We start from the raw sequence: 13817 nt of genomic DNA, 5'->3' as shown, positions 1-13817 counted from the left end.
GATCTTGCACCCTCATAGTAAGTTCACCTTTTTGCACATCTATCAAGGTACGGCCTGTAGCCCAGAAAGATCTTCCCAAGATTATGAGAATCTTCTTATCTTCCTCAAAATTCAGAATGACAAAATCTGCAGGAAAGATGAGCTTGTCCACCTTTACTAGCACGTCCTCCACGATGCCTCGTGGGTATGTAATCGAACAATCAGCCAATTGTAGAGACATGTAGGTGGGCTTTGGATCAGGAAAATTCAGCTTTTTGAAGATAGACAAAGGCATCAAATTGATGCTTGCTCCCAAATCGTAAAGGGACTTGTCCAATGACAACTTACCAATGGTGCAAGGAATGGTGAAGCTACCTGGATCCTTAAGCTTTGGAGGTAACTTTTGCTGCAGCACGACACTGCATTCTTTCGTTAGAGCAACGGTATCAAGATCATCCAGTTTCACCTTCCTTGAAAGAATACCTTTTATGAATTTGCTCCAGAATACCTACTACCTTCCCAGGCATCATCTTTTGAGTTGGGTTTTGATACTCGTTTGCAGCCATAGTTTCAATGAGGTTATAAGCCTCAGTATAGCTTTTGGCCCACAAAGCGCCTCCAGAAGCTGCATCGAGCATGGGCCGAGATTGGGCCCCCAAACTATTGTATAAACCAGTGATCACCATCCAGTCAGGCATACCATGATATGGACACTTTCTCAACATCTCCTTGTAGCGCTCCCAAGCTTCGCACATAGATTCTCCTTGTTGCTGCGCAAACTGAGTAAGAGCACTCCTCATACCTGCAGTCTTGGCCATTGGATAGAACTTCACTAGAAACTTTTGCGCGAGATCTTCCCAAGTAGTGATGGACCCAGCTGGTAAAAAATGTAACCAGTCCTTAACTTTGTCCCTCAGAGAGAATGGGAAAAGCCTCAGCTTGATAGCCTCATCAGTAACACCATTATATTTGAAAGTACTATAGATCTCGACAAAATTCCTGATATGCATGTTGGGATCTTTAGTCGCAGCACCTCCGAAAGAAACAGAATTCTGCACCATCTGAATAGTGCCCGGCTTGATTTCAAAAGTATTGGCCTGAATAGCCGGATGAATGATGCTTGACTAAATGTCATCAATTTTAGGCCGAGAAAAGTCCATAAGAACTGGATCAGCTTGAACTATACGATCACCCATTGTTACAGGTTCTTTCTTTTCACTCTCTTTATCCGAATCTTCAAAAACTATCTTCTCCGGAAAGTCAAGAGCTGTATTTGTCTCCTCAGCCGTATCTAGATTTCTCTTGCAGGTGCGAGAACGTGTTTGCATAAACGCTCGCTAGAGTGCCTGAAACACAACCGGAAGCAGTAAGTAACAAGTCTTAATCAATGAATCCTAATGACCACTGATGGCAAGTACATAAACTAAACAAATTAACACCGAGTCCCCAGCAGCGGTGTCAAAAACTTGTTAGGCACAAAGCATGCGCTAATAAATCACGCAAGTATACGCATTCGCAAGTAATATAGAATGATTTCTAGTTCGTTCCCACAGAGACTCTGATTAATTATATTTAATTAACACTTACTCACCAATGTATTATTACTCTTCAATGTCAAGACAATAACAATTAAAGTTGATTAACTAATATTAACTACAAGAATTAAACACTTAAATTAATAACATTAAACACACATGAGATCATAACTTCATTACTACTTCATTCAATAGTTATTGTTATTACCCTTAGCATGTAATGGTGACGATATTAATCGAACAACACGAAACTGATAGACGCCAACTTTCGTTGTACGAATACCATTCTACCAAGCATCCACAATTAAGATAGAAGTTGAATAGGCATCAATTATGTTGAGACCCTATATGTCTACAGAATTTGACAATATGACGATTTAAGCGCAAGTCATTCATTATGATTACACAGAGCAAGTAAAACGGTTAGAGTTACCCATTAATCATGCATACAATACATGAACCTATGCTAGCATGGAATGTTCTAAATCTCAAGATTCACTGTCGCTTCACAAGATATTAACAGGTAATCTTACATGTTCGCGACGCACATAAGACGAATAGGCACAACCTATGCTAGATATCATACAATCACCACATACCAATGTATTAAATAATTAACTAGAGAAATTCATAGTAAATCCGCTATAACCCCATGATCATGATTAGCCCATGATAGAACTCATCGTCACCATGGGTTCATATGAAAACATGATAATAACACAACAATATAAACTAATAAAAATACTTAATAAAAACAGAGTACGTCACAAGAGTAGTTAGGTTCAAAGAGTAAAGAAAACTAGCATCCACTGTTACAACGAACTAAAAGAATCATAAGATAAACATATGCTTCCTCTTCTTCATTGTTGCGTGCTAAAACGATCTTCTTGATCTTCTCTCCTTGTTACTTGTTATTGAAAACGTCTCCCCAATAGGTTTATATAAGAGTCCGCAAGAAATAGTGCCAACAGAAGCCCATTAGAACTTGAATTCTAAAAATTAGATTCTGAAATTACGAACCCAGGCGGCCGCCTCCTCCTTCCAGGCGGGCGTTTGCTACCAGGCTGTCGCCTGTTCCTTCCAGGCGGGCTCCTGCAAGCCTTCTGGAATTTTTCTAAGTTTGCTTCTGATTTTGCTAATTTCTTCGCACAACTCCCCGCAACTGATCCCAAGTAGATCCTTATGATTATTTTGATGAAATCCACTTATCTAAGCAAGTTATATCCTCAAATGCAAAAAATACTCAAAAATGCGTTAAATACACACAATACTCGAGTTCAAGACATCAATTCAAGCCGTTATAAGACGCTCTAAGTGGTATAAAATGCCACTTATCACTCCACCTCAACTCTTTTTAATTTATTTTAAGTTATGATCTCTGCTCAAACCTCAAGACTACAGCTCCACGAGAACTCAACGGTTGTGAGTCTCCGTGAACCTCCAAAATTATCGAAAAGTTATTTTGCAATTAGTCAGTATCATTCAAGTGTCTACGATATATTTCAATTCAATCTTCTACAAATCACATATATGATAATAGAGGCGACACTATAAAACAGAAATTCGGAGTAAAAACCCCGAGATATCTTCTCCTCAACGCAAAAAAACAACACAAAAAGAGAAAAAACAACAACAAAGTAAAATATGACTACAATTTAGACAAAACCAAAGACAAAAACGACATGATAAAAGTAAGAAAAATTTCAGACAACTGCAAAGAGGTATATAAAATAAACACTTATAAACGAAAATCAATCAAGCACTTCGATCCATAAATAAAAAGGAGGGTGCAGCAAATCATCCATACAAATACCAAAAGTCTAGGAAAACCTTAAAGTTACAAGCTTAACTTAGAAATCATCCAAAACAAAAACACAAAACACATAAATTCAATCTTTGGGCGTCGACGTCGCATGAACAGGGGGAGTAGCCTCCACGGCTTCCCGAATTCTACCCTGCTCATCCTTCAAATAATCCTCCCAACGATCCTTTACGACATCAATGCCTCGTGCTTCCACACGCTTCCAACATTCGCGATACCCTTCCTCAAAAAGTTGTAGAGACTCCTCCTCCAGTGTAGCTAGCGCGTCTTTCGAGCTGACAAGTTCCTTCTTCAAATTATCCCTGGACTCAACTACAGATTGCAACGCTTTACAATGCTCCACCTTCAAACCAGCTATCTTCCCATCAACTTCTGCAAGCTTTAGGACCTGTTCCTTCACCGTGAGTGACAATGAGTTACACTCATTAGAAAGATTGGCATTTTCATTCATCAAACTAGAAATTTTTGCAAAACTGGTCTCCTGATCGCGAGATAGCCCCGACAGTTGTGTTTCCAGCGACCCTTTCACCTTCCTCAATTTCTCAACTTCACTTCGAAGCTTCGTTGCCTCGTTAGCACCACCAAGCAGATTATCCACATCAACTTTATCAAGCTCAGCTATAATCTAAGTAATAAAAGAACATCAAGAAACACGATATTTACAACAAGAAGGGAAATAAAGAAATAAAGTAAAAGACAATATATAAAGGTGACGACAAAAAAGAAAAAAAAAGGGCACAAACTTGTTAAGGAGAACAAACCTTCATGGCATAGTCTTTACAAACATCCAAGGGTCGGAACCTCGAAACTCCAGCGCTCACAAACCCAAGAGTGATAATTACCCCTTTACCTTTGTCTACTTGATCAGCTACAGTAATCGCATTCCCATCCAACACGTTCTTGTTTGACACCACCAATTCCCTCGAGGTTTGATCATTATCTTCCAAGGTGACGACCTTGACGCCGTCCTTGTGCTTTTTGTGATGATGAGAACGAGAATAGCCGTGTTCCCGGTCTCTCTTCTTCTCTCTCGTAGCAGCCTCCACTTTTGAATCTTTCTCTACAGCACCCGATGCCACCGAAGGCTCAGTAGCATCAATCTCGCTTGGAGATTTCCCCACTTTCTTCTCCTCTCCAGCTTAGCTCTCAGCTCCGAAAGCACTAAGCTTCTTCTTAGCAAGGAGCTTCAAAAAGTTCTCTGAAGGTATCTTCAAACGAGAATTCACCAGAAGACGAAGCTTGGGTCCAGCAACTATAAAATAAAAAAACAACAACAAAAATATGATATTAGATCAACGAAGCGAAAAGAAGAAAAAAAGAGAGACACAAATTGCCCTATAAAATATGCAAAAATATAATAAAAAATCAAAGCTTCGAGGCTACTATACGACTATGGTTACATAAAAACCGAACATCAGAAAAAGAAGAAGCTTTGAATTGAGAGGATGAACCGCAAAACTTCATTAAGTCCACAGCGGACATAAACCCCGACTCACTGAAAGCCTTTAACATCTCAGAGGATAAACGGCGCCATGGAGCCACCTCAGCAAGCTCACAACCTTCGTACCAAGACCACCTCGAATGCCAACCAGAATTCGAAGACGGGGTACTCACAAGCTTGGTACAACCAGGCTTCGCGTCAAAATAGACCTGGGCTCCAGTAGACTTCAAACGATACAAAGAAAACAATAAGTCAAGACTAGGGTTCATCTCAAGTTCGCTGTAACGTGATATAATCCCACTCAACTGCAACACCAAATTCGGAGAAATTTGCCCCACTCCACAGTTCAGATTTTTCAGCACATGAAGAAATAAGGGGTGCATAGGTAATCGAAACCCGTAAGAAAACCATAAATCAGGAATGACCTGCAATCCATCCCGAGGAGGATTCCGCATACGGTCCTCGGGGCCAGGAGGAAACACCGAATAACCATCTGAAAAAGAACAGTATCCAGACAGAACTACGAGATCTAAAGAAACTCTGTGATAAACACTAACAGCATTGTATGGCTTCCAAGACCTAAAAAACTTAACATGGTTGTCCAAAACCATCCCCCTACATCCGAATCAAAAATCGAGGCAGATTAACAAACCCCTCAACCTTCACATTATTAGCAACATTACTACTCTCTTCAATTCCTTCAACGTCAAATCCGGCCCCAAAGGGAGAAAAATTACCCGAACCAGACAGAGGAACATGCACTGAATCCAAGGGGTCTAACCCACTAAAAGTGTGCTCCGACCCACCAGTTTCACTACTTCCCCCACTATCAACGCGATACACAGACTGACTCATAACGAAGAATGAAAGGGAAAGATTCAACTACAAGGGTAGAGGGGATATAATTACAAAAAAAGGAGTTCGGAATACCTACGGTAGAGAAGAACCAACAACTGCAACCTACTCCTCTCAGAAGCTCCTTCAAGAAGATGATTCTCTGCAAAAAAAGAAATCCAACAACTTTCAAATCTTTAAAAATATGTGTAAGAAAAGAGTAAAAAGAAGAATTAAGAAGGAAGAAATCTCTTGGTTTTCCAATAAAAACGCCACTCCCAAAAACAAACTGCCCAATGGAAGTTGAAAAGGTTTCCCCTTTTCTTTCAAAAAAAAGACAAGAAGCGGCAAAAAGAAAGAAAAAAAGAAGAAAGAAAGATTAGACAAAAAACAAAAAAAAGAGAGAAAGAAAAAAGCCCAAACAACAAAAGGGAAGAAAAAAACAAATCTAAAGATTTGTTACTACAAAGTGGGGACTGTTGTTGGGCCAAAGGCCCATTAACAGGACAAGGCCCATATGTCAAGCCCAGAAGAGAATAAAGGCCCATTCAAGACACTATAAATAGGAGCCAATACTCTCTCATTAAGGGGTGAGAAACGGTGCGTGGGGAGTGAGAATTAGGGTCAACAAGAACATTTTAAGAACGATGAAATCCAGAAGCTCTCTACTGATAAGTATACATACTGTGCTAGCTTTCTATATTACACTTTTATTGTTCTTATATGTACATGAGTCTTTGCTATCAAATTATGAGATACAAAATTTCAAGATGGAGACGATCTTAATTAGAAAGCTTTTGAATTTTGGACATAGAAATGCAACGTATGCCATTGAAATTGTTTTAGTAGTACCAAGAAGGCGAAGTTGCACAAAATGATTGCGGATCCTAACTCATCAGAAAAAAAAAGAAGAGGATAAGAAAAAAGTGAAGAAATTTAGGAGAATTTATCAGGAAAACTTTTGTGGAATGGTCATACGACTTTCATTCTGGGACAAGAAGAGACAAAATGCTGCACAAAACAACCATTTACAGGTTCAGAAGCGAAATTTCGAAGATGTGATTTAGCTAGATTGTCAAGAATGCTCCTACAGTCCTGCTATCAAGAAAAAAGTTCATCTGTTGAAGCATTAACCAAACTCTTATCAGGATCAGAGCATGAGAAAAAAAAAATTGGAGTGGCGAAAGTTTCTCAAAAAACTTATAAGAGGCGGAACAAACAACCTCTAAATTAGGTTTTGCGAATTAAATAATAAAGATTATATATCCCGACCAAAAACATAATAATAGATATAATGGATTGACATATTTTAATTTAAAAAAAAAGGTAAATACGACTTTGGGGAAGAAATTAGGAGGACCGATTATATACATCTAAGATTGTGAGGGATTCCAATTTTTTATACACAAATTTATATTACCTTCTCTTGCTCCGAATGTGATCAGACCAATTCTTTTGGCTTATCCACAATGATTAGGGGAATGAAATTAAAACGAAAGTTCATTGCTTTATATTTGGATTTGAAATTTTCGAAGAATGTATAAAGTTATTAAATTATATTTAGGAAAGTGAGCAAGGCAATGTCACAATAAACAGTATATTGTACTCTCCGGAAGTGACCGATTGATTTTATTTTAAAAATGATATCTTAATATTAATTGAAATTGTTATAAAAAAATACTTAATTATAATACGGTAATAAATGATGTGAATTTAATGTGAAGTTTTTTTTTTGAAACTAATGTGAAGTTATTTTACATGTCTTCGGTGATTCAATAAATTTGGTCAATATGATAAACTTAGCTAAAATTTTAACTAAGGAAAAAATCCTATTAAAGAGCAATTTATTTTAACACAATCTGTGTAAAAAGACTAAACTATCCCTATTTTTAATATTTATATAAAAGATATGGTTTGCGGGAATTAAACTCGAGATATTTCATTCACTTATACAACCTCATGCCACTTCACCATATTATCACATGTGGTTTTTATCATACACATATATGTAAGGGTGCTAAATAAATATTTTATTTAACTTTAAAGAGATTTAATTGAATTCCGCAAAAAAAGATAGTTACTTGAATATTTGTACAGTTAATTTTAAAGAATTGAATTCCGGATATAAAGTTAGGTATAGTACATAAATGTGATAATGTAGAATTTGAAATCAGAACTTGGCCTACTGTTCAAAAAATACTCGAAATTTGACTACATTATCCGGCTGAAAAACATCGTCACATTCTACATTTAGTAAATTTAAATTCCAAGCTCGGCGAGAATATCTTACCAATAATGTAAATTTTTTTAATATCTTATGTTAATATAAACTAGTTTTTTAACCTGTGCAAGGCACGGGTAAATTCTATAATAATAATTATTTTTCTAAAATATAAGATATATCTACATGTTTACGATAAATGATTAGTGTTAAATTAGTTATATGATCGATATCTTCACATGATAATGTTTTGTAATATTAATGATCACTTTTATTTAATTATTCTTTTAAATATGAAATTTCGATATTTATTACATTGATATGAGTTTATTTTTATTTATAGTCTAAATATAATAATTCAATAGGAAAGATTATAGACAAACTATATGTATATATATAATATTACATGCATGCGTATTATCTATTTTATAATTTACTTTTTATGATACATAATTATGATTAATTTATAAATGACTCTTTATATTGATTTACATTTGTATTCTGAAAATATCATTCTAAACTAATTAACAAATTCCTTCACAAACTATTATTTAACAATTGATATCATAGTAAACTAGCTCTTTAACCCGTGCAAGGCACGAGTTTGTTCAAAAATCAAATAAATTGTGTGACAAATAAGTTACATGATTATTGATCTTGGCGGAAATATGTGTTTTGAGGTCAATGATCTTTGAGGAGTTTGTGTCGTACGATTAATGACCCTACAAATATGCTCAATTTTTTTCCTTATATACATGAAAGTTCGATATTTGTTATGTATAAATACGTTTAAAACTTTAAGTATTATATCACATATATCTTTCGATCTTATATTTATGTATGTTTAGTTTCAGTCGTATGATGACAATTATGATTTCTTATAATAGTTTCTTGTACCATTCGCATAAAAATAATTTGTGCTCTTCACCCTGATTCGTATTTTTGGATTAATGATCTCCTCGGAATATGTGTCGTACGATTAATGACCCCCAAATTTGCTCAACTGTTTTTCTTATATACATGAAAGTTCGATATTTATTATATATAAATACGTTTAAAATTTTCAGCATTCTATCATGTATATCTTTCGATCTAATATTTGTACATTTTGTTTTAGAAGTATGATGTCAATTATACTTTCTTATAATAGTTCCTTGTACTATTTGTATAAAAAATAAACTATGCTCTTCACGCTGAAGTCTTCATACACTAACCTATTTTTTTCTTAAATATAGTCTTATAATTAACATATTCATTCAAAATAATAAATTTTTAAAATTATGTTAAAATCATGTTCAGTTTTAAAATTATTAAGATAGATGTAATTTATATATATAGTTAAAAATTGTTTTAAATGAAATAAAAATAAATATATGTAATAATGAGTTAGACTAATTAATACATGCATATTAGTTGTAATTATTACGTGTATATTAAATGAAAAGTTATTAACATATATAATTATGAGGGGTATTTTAGTAATTTTATAAGGAATAAAATGTTTCAATAAACCCCCTACTTGCTTTATTATATATATAATAGATTTGGTATTTACGAAAACTCTAATTTGATTGAACGATATTCTTATAATATTCTATAGTACTGTTATCATTAAAAATATTTTACATTTTTCGTGCTCAAGTGCACTAACTCTAACAACGATTTTCCTTGAATATAATTGGTATAATGAATATATTCTCTCAAAATGATAAATTTTAAATATTGTATTATCGATTTGTGTTAATATTATCATCTGATAAATATAATTAATTTGAGGTACTAAACTGTTAATATAAATAATTAAATTGTAATGCTTATATGTAATAAAGATTAATACATGTATATTAAATTTAATTCCTATCAAATAAATAGATATAATTAATACATATGCATTAAATAAAATATCATTAATATATAATAATATAGGGCAATATTGTAATTTCAACATGAATAAAATGTCTCATAAACCCCCTAAATTTATTTATAACGTCTCGCCATATTGATTAACATGTGAATTCGTTCCAAATTTATTGAAAAATTCCTTCAACCTACGAATAACAATCTTTGTCAGAATCAATTCTCCATTTATAAAAACCCCGGTTCGACTCTATTTATGTTTAGTTTTGGCCGACAATATTCTTATAATAATCTTCATTACCTCTACCTGTAAAACTTATTTAATATTTTCCGTGCTCAAATCTACTAACTCTATTAGTGTCGTTCCTTGAATATAATCGATGTAATAAATATATCCCCTCAAAATAATAAATTCCAAATATTGTGTTATCAATTAGTGATAAAATTATAATGAGGTAAATATAAAATTTATTATAAAGTACGAAATTGTTAATATAAATAATGAAATTGTAATGATTAGATGTAATAATGACTAATTAATACATGTACATAAATTAGATACAATTAATACATGTGCATTAAATACAATATCATTAATATATAATAATGTTGGGGCAAAATAGTAATTTCAATATGAATAAAATGTCTCACAAACCCCATATTTGCACTATTATATATATAATAGATTAAAGTGTTTGAAGTATTTATAGGATCAAGTCAATTGATTATTTGTATTAAAATTACTAACTTCAGTGATAGCATATTATTATTTTCGGGATTTGTCCCAATTTTAAGAATATTCGAAATTTGATATGAGTTTTCAAGAGATTTGTTAAAACCGTGATGATATATTAAATTATTTTAATATTTTGAATTATTCAAATAAAAGTTATATCTATACTATATTGTAGCATCACTAATACAAAAAGTGTCATATGCGTCACCTCATTTGCGGTTGTTATAAAGAGACATATAAAGTGATTTTATACGTCTGTTTAATATTTGACAGACGCATATACAAGAAAAAGACATGATTATGCGACTATTATTGTATATAAGACATATAAAACTGCTTTATATGGCTGTTATATAATAATAGGTGTCACCTCTTTAATACCAGACGCGTAAATTCGAATAAAAATTAAACGAAAACTAACCACACATTTTACAAATTGAAAATCCCCAATTGAGTACAACCGCAATTGTTACGCGACCTCTACATACAAACCGCCTATTTACTCAATTCCATTCTACGATTTCATCTATAGTTGGGGCCTAATTTTCCGATAGATCCCTAATTTCAATATGTGTTCTTCATAGAAATTAATCTGAGCCTAATTAAAAGCAGTGCGTTCAAAAGCTGCTTAACTAACGAGTGAGTAGTTTACTGCCCTATTCTCCATCTTCATCATGATAAGCCTTGGGTCCCCCGTCTCTCCCTGTATACACATGCATCTCTCTCTCTCGCACTCCCCCCCTCTCTGTATACACCTGGATTTATATATTTATGATTAGTTTATGTATGTGTATATATGTAATAATATATATTTGATTACTTTGTGTTATAATTTGTGGATGTAGCTGTTAATACCCAGTTCGTCTTTTGTAATATGATTTGTTTGTGTGTTTTAGTTTATATTGACATTGAAATTTTAAACCACTATTATAGGATTTCAAGTTACAATTACAAGTGTTGAGTAGTTAAAATATACGAAGATCTTGCCTGGAAATACTAGAGCAAATACAAGTTCGTCCGTGTTCGATTATATAGCGTTAAACAAGCCAAGATCTAGATCATTTTCTAGTTTGAAACAATATGATTAGAACTCAAAAATACAGCATTACATAATAAAATTACAAGGGAATTAAATATGAGTTTTAATTAATCCTAAGGCCAAGCATGAAGTCAAAAATTTCTTCATGAGGCCAATTTATTCCTGATGTTGTTTAAATTGCAGTCCATGAGTCGTATTCTAGGATACAATTAGTTAGAATCATACTAAATACGAACATGATGAGTGTCTCTTATTCTTCCGATTTTTTAATATTATAAACTATAAAGTTCTCCTCCTAGCCTCAACCTCTAGAAATTTTATTGTCAAGTGGTACCAGTAGGGCTACACTAAATGTGTTTATTCTACTATGGAGGATACGAAACCAGGTAGGGATTATCAAATAAATGATATCACTCATGTCCTATGTGCAGAAGACTTTATCCGTTTTCTAATACATGAAATATGAATTGTTGTTTATCTCAGGTGCGTGAATGGGCGTATAAATATCATCAGAAACACAGACTAAAACATCTAATTCACAATGGCTGGATGGAGTACAACATGTTTGAAACTCCATGTACTACTCTTTGAACAAGAGTTGATAGAGTAATGTCAATGGAGTTGTTTAGAACTCTACAATTGAATGTCTGAACCGTTTATTTTCTAAAATTTGTCTAAATTAATATAGACCAGCTCCCTTCTTCCCTGCTCTCCCATCTCTATTTTGCAAATTTCTTAATTTATGTTATGTGTTTGTGTCTTGCAGTCAAAAGAACTCTGTAATTACACTCACAACTTTATGGACTTTAACTCTTTAAAATAACTAGTACGAGTCGATGACTAATGATATCACTTGCATCTAGATTTCAGGTATTAGTCGATCACTAGTTAAAAGACCTGCAAACTACTAAATTTTAGGTTAGGATTGCTATTATATATATAAATCTATTTAGATTCTATCAGATTTTATTTTATAATTTTATTTGATTTATTTTTGTTTTCTAATGTGCTTGTTTTAAAGTATGAGAATAAAGATTGCAATTAAGCTTTTTAGAGACGTTGGTCAATTGTTAGGTTCAAGCACTTGGTTGCTTTATGATGTTGGGTTTTGTGTTATAAAATTTGATAATACAAGTGAAATTTATTAATTTTGCTACATTTTTATATTCTGTATTATAGGTTGGTGGATCAATATCAGTTGTAGATACTAGAGACTTGACTGGTTAATCATTTTCGGATTATGAATCTTCGTTTAACATTTTTAACCCGAGTCTTTCATGTGTTATAAGTCCAGGTCAACTTGATTATATTTTTCCTAGCCAGATGCCAAATTAATGCAATATTAGTGTTGCATCAAATCTTTACTCATTAAGAGTGTATGCCTACTTTCTATTGTTTAAATGATTGAGAAAATTTGCATTTTGTTATTCAATTTGTGTCTGTGTATATAGTGTTAGTGATGATATATCCAACTAAATGGTGAAGTCTATGAGAAGTAAAAAATGAAACATTGCCTTCTTTTTTATAGAATATTTCATGTTGCAGGATGACATGGAAAACTTCGGAGATGTTGGAGACATTGAATCATTTTGTCCAATGATGATGGACAGAGTTTTATGGCACGATAAAACAAAATCTTACTGAACATAAAACTGAGTCTTCCAAAGGTAATGATATATCTTGTTGAATATATTTTATACTTCTATTAAGTGAACTGGTTTGCATAATGATGTTGACGCTATCATGTTTTCACCCATATTTTTAGGATTCTCATTTGAAGAATTTGGCTGTATACGGACCAGAAACAAAGTTACATGCTGCCATTTTATAACCAAAAAATCAGAATGTATTCTTGCGTTTACAGGTGCTAGATGCATTTTTTTTTAAAAAAAAATATATCCATTTGTGTCTGTTCTTGTAGAACAAACATATAAAGGGAACATATTGTGTCTGGTTTGGGCTTTATACGTTTGTTATGGGCAGATTCATAAAACTTTTTTGCGTCTGTTAAAAGTAGCAGATACAAAAGTTCACACCTTGTGCGTCTGTTTTATGTAGTATGCGTCTGTTTTCATCATCCCTTTTTCTTTTATTAGTTTGTTCAATCTGAAGTAAATTATGTCACATATATACAGACCATTATTTAAAGCACCACGTCCATAAAGAATATTATCTCTAAGAATAGAACATTCATTATTCTCAATAACAAATGAAAATCCAGCCAAGTCTAACATGGGAATAATATTTCTCACAATCGAGGAAACAAAATAACAATTATTTAAAACAATAGTCTTGCCCGTAGGCATATGTAAATGAAATAATTCTACATCTACAGCAGCAACTCTTGCTCCAT

General features: G+C 33.2%; 1 non-coding gene across 1 annotated transcript; it reads left to right on the top strand.

Annotated features, from left to right (window-relative positions):
• Positions 1-675: 675 nt before the first annotated feature.
• Positions 676-782, top strand: LOC141694299 (small nucleolar RNA R71). Its single transcript, XR_012563618.1, has one exon. It is a non-coding gene; the product is annotated as a small nucleolar RNA R71 (small nucleolar RNA).
• Positions 783-13817: the final 13035 nt, after the last annotated feature.

This window comes from Apium graveolens, chromosome 10 (genome assembly GCF_009905375.1).
Source record: "Apium graveolens cultivar Ventura chromosome 10, ASM990537v1, whole genome shotgun sequence".
Taxonomy (NCBI): Eukaryota; Viridiplantae; Streptophyta; class Magnoliopsida; order Apiales; family Apiaceae; genus Apium; species Apium graveolens.
Note: the sequence above shows the minus strand (reverse complement) of the source record. Positions and strands in the feature narration are given on the sequence as shown.